Source organism: Equus caballus, unplaced genomic scaffold (genome assembly GCF_041296265.1).
Source record: "Equus caballus isolate H_3958 breed thoroughbred unplaced genomic scaffold, TB-T2T haplotype2-0000448, whole genome shotgun sequence".
NCBI classification, from domain to species: domain Eukaryota; kingdom Metazoa; phylum Chordata; class Mammalia; order Perissodactyla; family Equidae; genus Equus; species Equus caballus.
This window is the reverse complement of record NW_027221892.1, coordinates 1,807,907-1,821,352: the sequence shown is the minus strand read 5'-3', so window position 1 is coordinate 1,821,352 and position 13,446 is coordinate 1,807,907. Positions and strand designations below refer to the sequence as shown.

Below are 13,446 nucleotides of genomic sequence, written 5' to 3'. Positions count from 1 at the left end.
AGGCATAGTTAAGTCTCAGTGCGTCAGCCTCATTGCCCTTAGAGGGAATCAAATGACACAGCTATGGATAATAAGATGTATATGAAAGTCTGCAAGGGGTGGTCATGAGAAAACTTTTGCTTCCTTATGAACAGGGCAGCTATAGCTTGAACCATTCTCCCCGCTTCTTCCTGCCCTTTAAGGTTATTCTTACTGGAGCCATGGTGATCATCTTAGGGTCTTGGGGAGAGGCCATGAGAATTGCAGATACAGAAACTGCAAGATTATTGAACTGCTATGGCTATTACCGTCACTACCAATTCTTCTTAGGTGATAAAAAATAAGAAAAAAACTAATTTGTTTAAGCCATTGCTAGGCAGACTTTCCTTGACAATGACTATGATAAGAAATAATACAATGACCAAGATGAAAGTATTATTGAGAGCCAGGTCGTAGACATCACTCAAACACAGTGACCGCACCAATTCTTTGTTTTATCGCATGGCCTCCTTTTCCAGTCCTCTTTTCCAACTCTGCTTTCTTGGAAGGGAATTCATGAGCTGTAATACTTGAGGACATTCTCCTCTGTAGGTTTCAGGATTTTCTTATCTGCCATATTCACCACCCGTCCAGGAGCAAGACCAAAGAAAATCTGCCTTGGGTCCTTTCGAGTAGTAACTTTGAAGAGTTCATCTTTAGTAACGTCAGGTAAAATATAACCATACTTCTGGGCGAGTTCAAGTCTTGCTTCAGGAAATTTGGCCGGATCCGCCAGGTCACCACGATTCTTTGCATCAGTATAATACGGCACCAGTGCTTCAGGTGCAAGCATTCGTTTTGGAATGGGTTGTCCACGCAGAAAGAATGGAACAGGTTTGCATAGAATTTCTAAAACAATTTTTAAATTCAAAAAAGAGAAAGGCAAATGTTGACTATTTTATTTACATGATGGTTTTCTTTTAATAATGGTATTTTATAATCATTAATTTTTAAATATGACCAAGATGAGAACTTAATTCCAAGAACTCTTTTAATTAAATAAGCTTGTTTTAAGTAAACAAATGGAAATGCTTAATTTTCAAAAGTTTGTATCTTGAAAGTCAGAGTTACTCCTGGGTTACCAACCATTAGTGAGTTTCTAGACATAGGTAACATTGTATTTAAGCCCTGTGTTCAAAAACAAAAACAAAACCTTTTTATGACCTACTGGCTGAGGTCTATCAGAGGACAGAGCCCCACCAGCCACAGCACTAATAAGAAATCCTGAAACAGAAAACAGAGGTGTCCAAACGGCAAGTCAAACAGCCATGAGGACTTTTACAATCCTCACATGCAGCCAGCATGAGACAAAGAGGGAGAGAAGAAAATGACTGCGGAGCAAGCTTACCCAGACTTCTGGGATCACAGAAGGCTGTAGTAACGACACCACCACTCTCTTCGATTGCAGCAATGGCTAGTTCCGAAGCCAACTGTACTTCAATATTAACTTTCGCCTTAAAGGTATCAGCACCCTGTAACACGTCAAAATAGTCTGTGAGTAGCTAGCTTGGCTAAAAGTAAATTAACTATGGCAAGCTTCCTTTTTACACTGTGTTTCCTCCTCCAAAATGCCCACAATGTAACAGCAATTCCTACTTCAAAGACTTCTGCTTCCAGGTCCTATCAAATAACATCAAATTCTTTTACATTTTCTAGGCCCCCTTCTTTTACCAATTTTCCTTCCCTGTGAGCAGAGATGACTATATTTTCACTTGATGTATTTCGTAGACACCAATATAAGCACCCATTCCCAGTACTTCGGTAATAGTTGGCTGTTTAACCCTCATAACAACCCTATGACAGAATTATTGCTAAACCAACTTCACAGATGGGGAAACTGAAGCACAGATAGGTTAAATAACTTGCCCAAAATCACAAAGCTAGGATTCTAACCCAGACAGTCCAGCCACAGTATGTGTTCTTAACCACAACATTATGCTGTAGGATACAGATCATGACTTATCTTCCTATCCCTTAACAAGCAAGAGGCCAAGAGAAGGTTAAAGAGGGGGACGAGTGGGCTAGAATCAGCGAAAGAATAAAATATCTGAGCTTTGGAGGGGTCACCCCCTCTAAGAAAAAAGGGAGCAAAGGACAACAGAAATTCACTTTGCATTCATTATTGACTTTACTACAGCCTCTAAACTGACAGAAAATAAGTTTACCTTTCCCTACCATGGTCAACACTGAAAAATGTAGTCCTGAACTTTTTTAAGTTCTACTTTTGATCACTTTAGTTAGGATGTGCTATATTTTAATTTCAAAACAGATTCTGACAAAAATAAAAAGATGGCATCATTACCATTCTTTTTGTAGTGATAAGAATTTTTTCCTATTTTGGTGTGGTTGAAACAAGCTGGCTCCCAATCAAGTTCCTTTTATTAATTATGAACCTTTAATATATTTAAAAAATATTCCATCAATTCTAAGATACACTTTTTCCATCTATGATACCGACCTGCATTTTAATAATTATGGTACGTTTGACTCAATAAAGTAAGGTCTTGCCATATTATTTGTGATTTTTTTTTTTTTTCTGCTGAGGAAGATTCACCCTGAGCTAACATCTGTTGCCCGTCTTTCTCTATTTTGTCTGCGGGTTGCTGCCAGAGCATGGCCGTCGACGAGTGGTGTGGGTCTGTACCCAGGAACTGAACCCAGGCCACAGAAGGGGAGGGCGCCAAACTTAACCACTAGGCCACAGGGCCAGCCCCTATAATTTGTGATTTTTAATTACTATTCCATAGATTGCTTGACCACTCCCCATCCTTGGACATTGGGGTTAGTTGCAGTATTTTAAGTATTATAAAAGCATTTTTAGGAATGTCTTTCTATCAGTTAGGTTTATTTTGTTTTTCCTTGAAAACATGTCTTTCCAAATTGGTAATTTTATGCTGAAGGATCAGAAAGTCTTATTATCCACTATTTACTACAAATCTGAAATCAATTTACAGAGCTGTAAACGATGTGGAACTGTACTTACACAACCACTGCCCTGGTGTCGTTTTCAGGATTATTTTTGTTAGTTTAATAGACACATACCTGTGAGTTGCTGGGATGCGCAGTTTAACAGCTGAAGAGGTCACGGATTTTTCCATGTCAATTTACATGTGCATTCCCTTATACACCCAGAGTAGGATACTGAGACTTAATCGCATATTTGGTAATCTATCTTCAAATCATCTTATTTGAAAATCCTTTATCCGTAAGGTTTACTTTTTCAAAGGAATCTAAAAGGTTTTTCCATAAACATATGCCTCCCTCTAGTGGACACTAAGTTACACAGTTACATTACTGACAACAAGGAGGAGGAGCAGTTAATTAACAACACGTTTATTTGCTTATGAAATGCCTGGCCAATGTCTATAAATAGAAAAGTCCTTTACTGCGATTAGAATTGGATTTGATCCCTTTCTTCCATAAATACTGAGTTATTATCATGAGCCAATATTTCCAATATTGCAAACATAGGAATGAATCACAGTACCTGCTCTCAAAGAACTTACATCACACTGAGGAAGACAATGAAAAATAAATGCATTACTTAGTAATAAATGTCAGGTGTTCATATATTCAAAGAAAAAATACTTCGGGCAGAGTAATGCAGACAGAGTACGACTGGGGGGGAAGCGGGTGGGGGCTGAGTGTTCCTTTATAAAAGAAAATCAAAAAAGACCTTTCTGATATTATCAGATCTGAACAGAGAACCAAAGGGAGGGAGGGAACAAGCTGAACGGACACACGGGAGAAGAGCATTCCCGGACCATGGGAACAGAGGCCCCTCGACGTGATCATGCTGGCTTTCTAAAACCACAACTGAGTATAAACACAATCACCACTATGTAATGGTTATAACAATTCAAAAGGGATAAAAACAAAGGAGGCAGAGTATAGATTATATGAAAATCAGAAATAGCCTCCTATCTAACTCCAAAAATACTAATCCAGACTTACCTCCTCTACCAGCTGGACACCATAATCCCTTTTATATGGCTGGATGGTCACACCTCTCCCATTGACAAGCTGGGTTAAGTCAATAGGCTGAGTAGGATCAACTCGACCCAAATCACTAAGACACTGCAGCCTGTTGAGACTCAAAGGCTGATACCGGCGTCCGAAGCTACAAAACAAGAAAGTAACAGTTGGAAAACTCAACTCTCTTCCTCTAAGTTCTCCAAATCAACTTAAAAGTTTTGTTCTCTATTTTCCTCCAACAATTTAGATGGTAACAAAATAAGACCCTCCTGACTACAACGGAAACGTTATACTGCTTGATTTTTGGTAACGAAACAAAACCAGTATTTCCTTTATTTTGCTAAAAATACTTTGCCTCTTAAGCATTTTACTTCACTCATTCACACAAATCAACAAACAAATTTGGGGAAAATTTAACCCACTATCTGAATTATGCATTAATGGAACTCAAAGTAACCATGGTAGTTGTCATTTTATTGGGTAATCACAATGAGCCAGGTTTTTATATATATTATTGCTAAGCCTCTAAACAACCAGGAGAGCAGGCATCATTATCTCCATTTTGCAGGCTCAATGTCTGGGCTTTTTTCCCTGCTATTCCAAACTAATTGCACGACTAAAGATGCTTCAGAGGAACAGGGGCAAAAGTTTGCTTCAAAGTGACTATCAATTTCTACCAAGCTATTTTTTAGGTGATTCTCAGCGAAAAACAGGGCTTTCTACTTTAAAAAGCAGAACAACCTACCTATGTCCTTCATTAAACCCGTATTTTGGGATTTGTATGTAAAATGGAGTCTGGCCTCCCTCAAAGCCCAGTCGGGGCCGGGTTCCTCTCTGTCGTTCTCCTTTATCTGTCGCCTCTGCCACATCTTCTACCTCTTCTCCGCCCCCTCGGTCGTCTTTCCTAAAGGAAAGAACAAAGTTTTATGATCTACAGATGCCTTTTTATAAACTGTATCTCATCTTTTCGTTGTATATTTTTTGTTACACCATTTATTCATCCAACCAACCAGTACTAGCTAACACTACCTTGTGCCAAGCACTGTCCTAGCTGCTCTAGCGTCCAAACACTCTAAATCAGCATCTTTGCCTCTGAAGATGTACCTAATTCTTGCAACCAAAGTGCAAGCTGTGTTTCAAAGGCAAACTTCCAAGGATGGGATGGGGATAAGGGTTCTACAACAGGCTCGAACGGAAAAAAACCTAGAGTTAAACATCCACAACAAACAAAGCTTACATGATAGTTAAGAAATTCTATTTTGGAATTGTAAATATGTCATTGCTACCCATACATTATTTTATTTAAAGATTAATTTATAAAGAAAACATTTTTCTTAATTTACTTCCTGTCACTTCACGAAGGCAACGAACTGATTTTCAAAATTACAGTACGTCACCTAACAGCTTTTCTGGCTGTATTTAGTGATTTGAAGAGACATCTAACGGAATAAATCAATTCAACTCTTTCCCATGAAGCTATACTGGAAAAGTCCTTCATTTTAATTCCAATTTTGAACGGGACAATCATTTTGCAGTGCGACTTCGCTCCTACGCCCTAGCATAATTATGCTTTTAAGCATAAACCGTATTACGAGTTGACACCACGCGAGAAGATTTTCCTCTGCAGTTAAGGAGAACAGGGACTCAGAAACCCTACCTCCATCCCAATACCCTCTGGAGTAAGCAGTCCCCGGAAAGCGCGGGCAGTGCAGGGCCGCTTCCATCGCCCCGTGCGCCAGCGCTTGCCCGCAACGCCACCAGCCACTTACCAGTTTCCTGGAGCCCGGATTCGGCTTTAAGTTGGCCAGGCTAACCCGGGGCAGGGTCCGGAGCAGGTCCAGAGCCCTGGACCCACTGCCCTGCACCGAACCTGCCATGACCCCCCAGGAAGAGCCTCCAAGGGCACCGGGCCGCGTCGGAGCCCACGTGGTCTGGGGCGCTGCTTTACGGCTGCGGCCCCGCCCCTGTCGCAGTGCCGCGAGCGCGCCAGCGCCCTGGAATCCGGCAGCGGCTTCGGAAGCTTTAGAAGACTGACATGTCGGTGTTGCTCTGCCTTTTTTTTTTTTTGTAAATTCGCTGCGGATGTCTTCATGGTTTGAGAGATCGTGGCTTGAGCCCGGGCTTGAACGTCCGGTGTTCTCTTCCGCCACAGCAAACGCGCACTGCAAACGCTGCGGTCTGCGGTCCTCAAGAGGCAGCGTCTTCTCTGACCGCGCCGTGGAGAATGAGATAACCTGAGCGCAGAATTACTAATTTTGAATTTGGCTAATCAAACACAGTGAGATTAAACAATACTCAGAGTCCAGCTAGTAAAATGCCTGGCTAATACTAACCTGTGTAATGAAATTCAACCTACGCATTCCCATCAGTGTGCTTCTACGTGTACTGCATTGACCCACCGAGTCGCTGAGATACGAACTTCACTGAGCTGCTCGTGATGACAGGTGCCATAGGAGCGCTTGGCACGTGTCATCGCTGTGTTGTCAGCCTTATTCGATCAATAGCTTGTGGAGGTAGATGTTACTACCTTTTACGGACCGGGACGGTAAGGGTTGGCAAGGTCGGGTAGCTTGACCAAGGTCTCACAACAAGCGGCAGAGCCAGGACTCACACTTACACTGCCTCCTAGTAGAACAGTAGTGTTTCCTAGGACATAAAATTGAATATCTGCAGCATAGAACACATAACATTATTTTCAAGCTAAAAAATAGCTTCCCTATTTTTGTCTTAAGTGAATGTGGTATAGAAAACAAGGTTCCTTTCTTTTTCTTTCTCTTATTCTTTTTATATTTCACTTGTCTCGCTGGGGAGTTTTCTTTCTGGTTCCTCTTAGTGATCACAAATAGTGAAGGAGAGAAATTTTTGGAGGGGAGCTACTTCTATGTTTAATTAAACCCTTTTCAACTTATTTTAAAACAAGTATAAAATACTACAGAAAGAAAAATTTGCATTCATGCTTTATTTAAGCAATATTTATGAGCAAGACACTGAAACCTGTTACTGAAAAATATACGTGGATGAAGTCAAACAAGATCTCGCTCCCACGTTGTTTGAAATCTAGTAGGACAGACTTTCCCAAATTGAGTATTTTATAAGTTTAAAAAAAAAAGTACGTCTCTTGTGGACCTAATAATGCAAATTCAAGAAAAATACAGATATATGAGTTCTATAAAACAATGTGAAGATAAAGTCCAGACTCTATTTAGAAGTACAAAAGAAAATACTGAAAAAAAATAAGCTAGTTCCTGCCTTTAAGAGGTTTCACTTCAATATATTTCATAATCTTTTCTTTAGAATTTTCATACTTCTGAGAGGAAAATTACAAAATATGTTGCAAAATGTGCCCTCATCTACAGAAATACATACAATTTTTTTCTCTACCTAGAAAATCGTTTGCATTAAGTAATGAACTTTTGGATGAGTGTTAACACCAATAATGTTTCTCATGGAAAAAATGTGTATTGAATAAATGAGATACAGGAAATAGAAAACAATGTGCTGCATTTCTTGCAAGTAGATGCTCTTTGTTGTGTAGGTTATATAACGCTATTGGTGAACATCCGTTAATAATAGTGGAAATAATTGTTTGTAGTTAATTGTAGGCCGTTTGTTTATCCCATATCCAACATGTTGATGAAGCATATAAAACTGTCAAAATAATTTAATGAGTTTCATCTGTGTTTTAAGAATGTAGTTTAAGGTGTGTGGTGAATAAGTCATCAACCCTTACCTGAAGCCTATAGTTTTACATCATCATTATCATTGCATGATAATACTTACTAAGCACCCACCTGCTTGGGGTGTTGTGCTATACTCTGTTTAAATGATGTTAATGAGACCTTGCCATAAGAAAACATCTCAACAAGAGATTTAAAGTCCATCCTAATTCCAGTCCCAGTTGATAGTGACTACTGAATCATTACGTAAAAAGAATAAAACAAGCCCTGTAAAGATGGTGTAATTTGAAGTTCCTTGGGAAGGCCTCTTTCTCACACACTCCCAAATAATTTTCCCCTACCTATCCCAGTGCCTTAACAGTCTGCCAACAGAGATGAATTCTTTTGAGCTCATTATTTAGAGTTAAAATTCTCAAGGTGGGTAGAGAATGAGAGAGGGGGATGAAAATAAAAGGGGATAAATTTATCACATGAGGTACTTGGTATGAACCATAATACTAATACACCGTGCAGTGAAGCATCTGATCAATTTAACCCTCTGTTTCTGAGATTAAAAAACAAAAACATGCATATAAAACTCTCCCATCTAATCTCCCTAAATGAGATCACACATTAAATAATATTTGGCAGGGATGGGAACAGGAGGAGGAAGGGAATTTCAGTTATTAGATTATTACTGATTTTTACCATGAGCCAAAACCAAATCATTTTTATTTTTTATTTATTTTTTAAATTTAAGTGCAAAAGCACTGAAGAGCTTTACTACAAATTACAACCTAGAAACACGTTAACTGAACAATTAAAATTCATACAATCAGATTTAGATATATAACAACACAAAGTAGGAACAGAATTACAGTACAACACAAGACAGATACATGAATTCATTAGAAAATATTGTAATAAATAATTCATGAATCATAGAGCAATTGATTTATGCATAAATATAACTAATTGCCTAACAATCAGTTTATATTAACAAAATCTGTCAAAATCAAGGCAGCCAGAGTTTTACTAAATTACTGTGACAATGGAAATACTGCAATTAAAAAACAAATACAAGTATTTGTACTGTAAACAACTAAAAAAATCAGTCTCACTAAAGTTAGTATACAATTTAATATAAAATTATCATTAGCTACCAGAAATGGTTTAAACAACTTTACTGAGCAGTAGTTTTCTAAAAACAGAGGCACCGTTTTTTCTTTTCCTTCTTTTTTTTTTAAAATATAAAATACTTGAGGAACATTCAAATAAGTAGAAAGCACATAATGGTTGCTTTCACCTTCATTAAAAGTCTGCTGAAACTGGATTTTTCAGAAAATTGTCAATTAATAAGTAATAACTGGTAACTAAATTTATAAAGTACTTTGAAAGTTTAACATAGAGAATATCTTAATGGAATCACTGGGGGGAAGGGGAAGCCATAAATTTCCCTGCCTTTCCAAGTTTGTATGATCAAAAGTGAACTCAGTAACTAGAAACATTTTGTTTCTTTTAAAAGTTAGGAGTTGGGGGCTGGCCCCGTGGCCGAGTGGTTAAGTTCGCGCGCTCCGCTGCAGGCGACCCAGTGTTTCGTTAGTTCGAATCCTGGGCGCGGACATGGCACTGCTCATCAGACCACGCTGAGGCAGCGTCCCACATGCCACAACTAGAAGAACACACAACGAAGAATATACAACTATGTACCGGGGGGCTTTGGGGAGAAAAAGGAAAAAATAAAAAAATCTTAAAAGTTAGGAGTTGATCATTACCTACAAACTATCAAAAAATATTTAATTTACTATTTCTGACCAAAAATAAATAATACAAGTACTAAAACGCGGCAAATTAACTATAATATTACCTATAAAACTACTGAGCACTGTGAAGTCAATAGCAAAATGATCCCTGATTTTATGAATCCTGTCAAGTTTTTGGTCAGGTCATCTTTTAAATGATATAAAAGTGTTCTGTAAGTATCCCTTTACTATAAACTTCTCAATCAATTTATTAATGTAAATATAGTGTGAGGAATAAAAAAGCTCAATACAATATAAATATTATGTAATGCCTTCAAGCCCCCAAATTTTTGCAAGTAAAATTCTGTATAAAGAGGTCAATAAAATTGTGTTGAAACATTAACTTTGCTTTTCACTGGGGGCGCGGGGGGCGGGGAGGGGAAATACATTAAATCATCCAAGTTCTGGCCCTCACAAAATATGGCTTAATTCTTTAAAAAGAAAGATGACCCTGACATCTGCTGTTTTGCAATCTATTATGTATACTTTCTTGGGGGAATAAAAAAGAGCGAGAGGATTCATACCCTAGCATGCAGGTAACATTAATTGCTGAAGAGGGTTCAGTATAGATCGAAGAGACCAAATATCTACTTGGTTGTGTATTTCCCTCTCTTCAGTTTCCTTATACATATGTAAGCAGTTTTTCAATGTAATAGCTGAAAATCTCTTTAGTATTACATGTATATGTGATTATTAGATACACACAAACACAAGTGTAAAAACACAAGTATTTGACAAGGTGCACTTATTTTTTAAATTCAGCTTTAAGTATTCCTTTTGGACTTAGGAAAACTGGCTTAGAAAAATGATCAGAACCTGACTTTTAACAGAGCAAAGGGGCACTCGGAGAACTGTGAACATATGAAGCAAATCCCCAATCTTTATATGGAGGCACATGCTTTATAACATTTTACCACTAAAACGGCATACTCCATAAATCCAACATGGATACTCTGAACCACATTTTAAAACTGCTATATAAAAATTACTGGTCTCTTTTATGAGGCTAGTAAAAGTTAAAATGCACTGCCCAGCTTCTAACTGCCCAATTAGTAGAGTTTACATTACTGAAAGTTCAAAACAGCTTCAGTGTGAAATATCTGTAAATCCATTTAAGACCCTGAACAAACTGCAAATTTGGTTATTAGCAAAATGATAATGTATCGCCCACCAAAATGAAATCTGTAATTCATTTTTGATAAACTGAAAATGTTTTGAAATGTCACAGCAGCAAATATATTAAAGTTACACTGAGGTTTTTCAATAGTAGGAGTCTATCACAATCCTTAAAATTTAAAGTAGTCGTAACATCAACCAACCAGCACATTTAAACCAAAATGATCATTCTCAAGCTTTTTCTGTGCCCATTATAAACATGCTCTAAGTTGCATTCCAACTTTCTTTTCTAATCTTACACATTAGCTTATTTTTCAAATGAAAAACAAAATTAAATTATTTTAATAATTAAATTTAAATTACTTTTTGTTCTTAGTATTCCATCTTATATTAAAGGATTTTATAGCTCCTGGGGTTAACAATGTGTCAGTTTTTTTCAAAAAGTGTATACCTTATAAACCCCAACTTCCTGCTACAACAACTGTTAAATGATAAATATTAAATTTCATTATACATATCATTTAAGGTTTTCTTGTCTATTCCTGGTGGATGCACTTGAGTGCATTTCATATTTCATAGAATGCACTGTAGTGTCCTAATACTGTATATATTAATTTTTCTTAGTATGGAGATAGCTGCGTATTTAAACTCTGATTGGTTGGTTGACGTACTTACAGTAACTCTAAGTATGTTAGGTAAAAATGTTTAAAAACTATTAATATCATATTTCCATTATAAGATGGTTTAACTGAATGGCTGGGGTGGTCTTTCACCTATAAAAATGTTTCACTTGACAATTACTTGTTTTCCCACAACGCTTTATGCTATTGACTACTAAAGAAAACCTCAATCTTTTTCACCTATTTATACAAGGATTAAATACAAACTATCAGAATTAAGTAAGCAACTATATAATTCTGTCCACAGTGAAAACCCTGAATAAAACTTTTTTTCAAAAGGCATGTAAGTGGTTTTTCAACTGCAAAATTTCATGTCTCCTGTCAGAGTGAGCATCTGTAATTCCCACGTGTGTGTATATAGACACACAAACACACACCTGTGCACATACACACACACACACAAACACACGTACAAACATTTTCCTAACAAGTAATCTACACAGGCTTGCTGCTGTTTTTGCAGCTGCCAGTCCCTGAATCTGTCATATTATATAACCCAGTGTCTGGTACTCGGAGTTTCTTCGGAGGAGGAGTCTTCAGTGTTCCAGATCTTTCTTTTACCTTGTATTCTAAAGTGCCGTGAGGTACCCCATAAATTCCTTGTGCTTTGGAAGCACTCATTTTGCCACTCATTACCATTGCAATAGCCTCTTCCATTATTTCATGATCATACTGCCGATAACGGCCACGTTTTTTCCTGGGCTGCTTATTATCTTTTCGATCCAATCCATCTTCAGTATTTTCAGAGGTTCCATCAACTGTTCCATTTTTAGAATTAAGACACAAAGGAGAGAGGTCCCCGGGTAGAAAGTAAGAGTCAACACTTGAGTGAGTTACGGGCCCAGAACATTCTATTTTCTTCTGTTTAGGGAGTATATTTTTCAGTTTTTGGAGAGCTGATCCTTCTAGGACTGGAGAGGTTTTGGAAACTTGATACATAACATCCAGCAGACCAGGACCATCAGGTTGTGGTTTTGAAACAGAACTTACTCGTAGTTGAGGAATTTTTAACTGTACAGTAGGACGTGAAGTTTCATATTGTAGGCTTTCATTTTTTTCTTTAAATTAGATTGAGTTTACTTTTTTCTGTGCGCTCTGCTTGAGCTCTTGCCCACAGGGCTACTTTATGCAGCACTGCACAAGTTTCTTTACTGTCTTTATATGAGTAACTATCACTGAAATCTCGAGCTTTGTTTTTAAAAGATGCAGGCTTCCCTGCTGGTAAGGCTTCTAAGTGGAGAAGTAAAGTTTTTTGAGGTATGCCTGCTTTATTTCTGTCCAGTGCTCCAGACTGAATGTCTTTCAAAGCTTTTGAGAGCAAACCATCTGCAAACTCAGCACTTCTCTCCACATAGTCCTCTCTGTTTCTCTGTAGTCTCCCAGCCATTGAATTTTCAGAAGAAGGATCGCATACGGACGACTCTTCAGATTTTATGCTGGTTTTCTTTGTAGAGAGATCTAACACTCCATCCCCTTGCTGAGTATTTTGTTCTTGCATTCGATTCACAGTGAGGTCTAAGGGGCCTTCCTGTTCTTCCTGAAGGGAGTTTTCTGCTTGATTCATTTGAATACTTTTACATATTAGACTTGGTCCAATTGAACCATTTCTATTCTCTTGAATTTTACCACTTTTTGAAATATACTCAATTGCAAACTGACGTATCATCTTTTTCATTAATTCCTGAGCAACTAGGGGAATGTTAGGATCACAGTTCTGAGGAAGGTCTTTCTTTCGAAAGAGTGCATTTAGCTAATTTTCTGCTTGGCATTCAGTCTTTCAGTGTTGGACTGGCCCTGAGATGACAGTTCCTCTGTTGGTGTTGACTGTGAAGAATCAAGAGATGGTAGACAATCCTTCAAATAAACTCAGGGCTCTTCGTAGCCGTGGTCCATAAAGCCCTTCTAAAATACTCTCAAAACCTACACAGTGCATGAGACGGTGGCGCCAAGAGTCGAGTTCCCGCCGGCATCCTCTCCTCTCCGCCGCGCACCGAGGGCTCCGGCACCGGGCGGCGAGGGCAGCGGCCACTCTCTCTCTTCCCTTGTCCATCCGCGTCCCGCGTCACGCGCCCTCATTTACATACGAGCGGCGCAGGCACGAGGCAGGGGCGCGAGCCCCGGAGCGCCAAAAACAAATCATTTTAAGAATGAGACCAAGAATAGACTCATTTTGTAGTGATCAAAGTTGAGGAGCAGAAA

At 38.3% G+C, this 13,446-nt stretch overlaps 1 long non-coding RNA gene and 1 pseudogene across 1 annotated transcript in view; one reads left to right on the top strand and one right to left on the bottom strand.

The window, feature by feature from the left end:
* The window catches only part of LOC138922098 (uncharacterized), a 41,492-nt gene that overhangs the window by 22,719 nt on the left and 5,327 nt on the right, over nucleotides 1-13,446 (top strand). The window lies entirely within an intron of this gene.
* On the bottom strand, nucleotides 8,375-13,442 carry LOC138922067 (ligand-dependent nuclear receptor corepressor-like protein pseudogene; annotated as a pseudogene).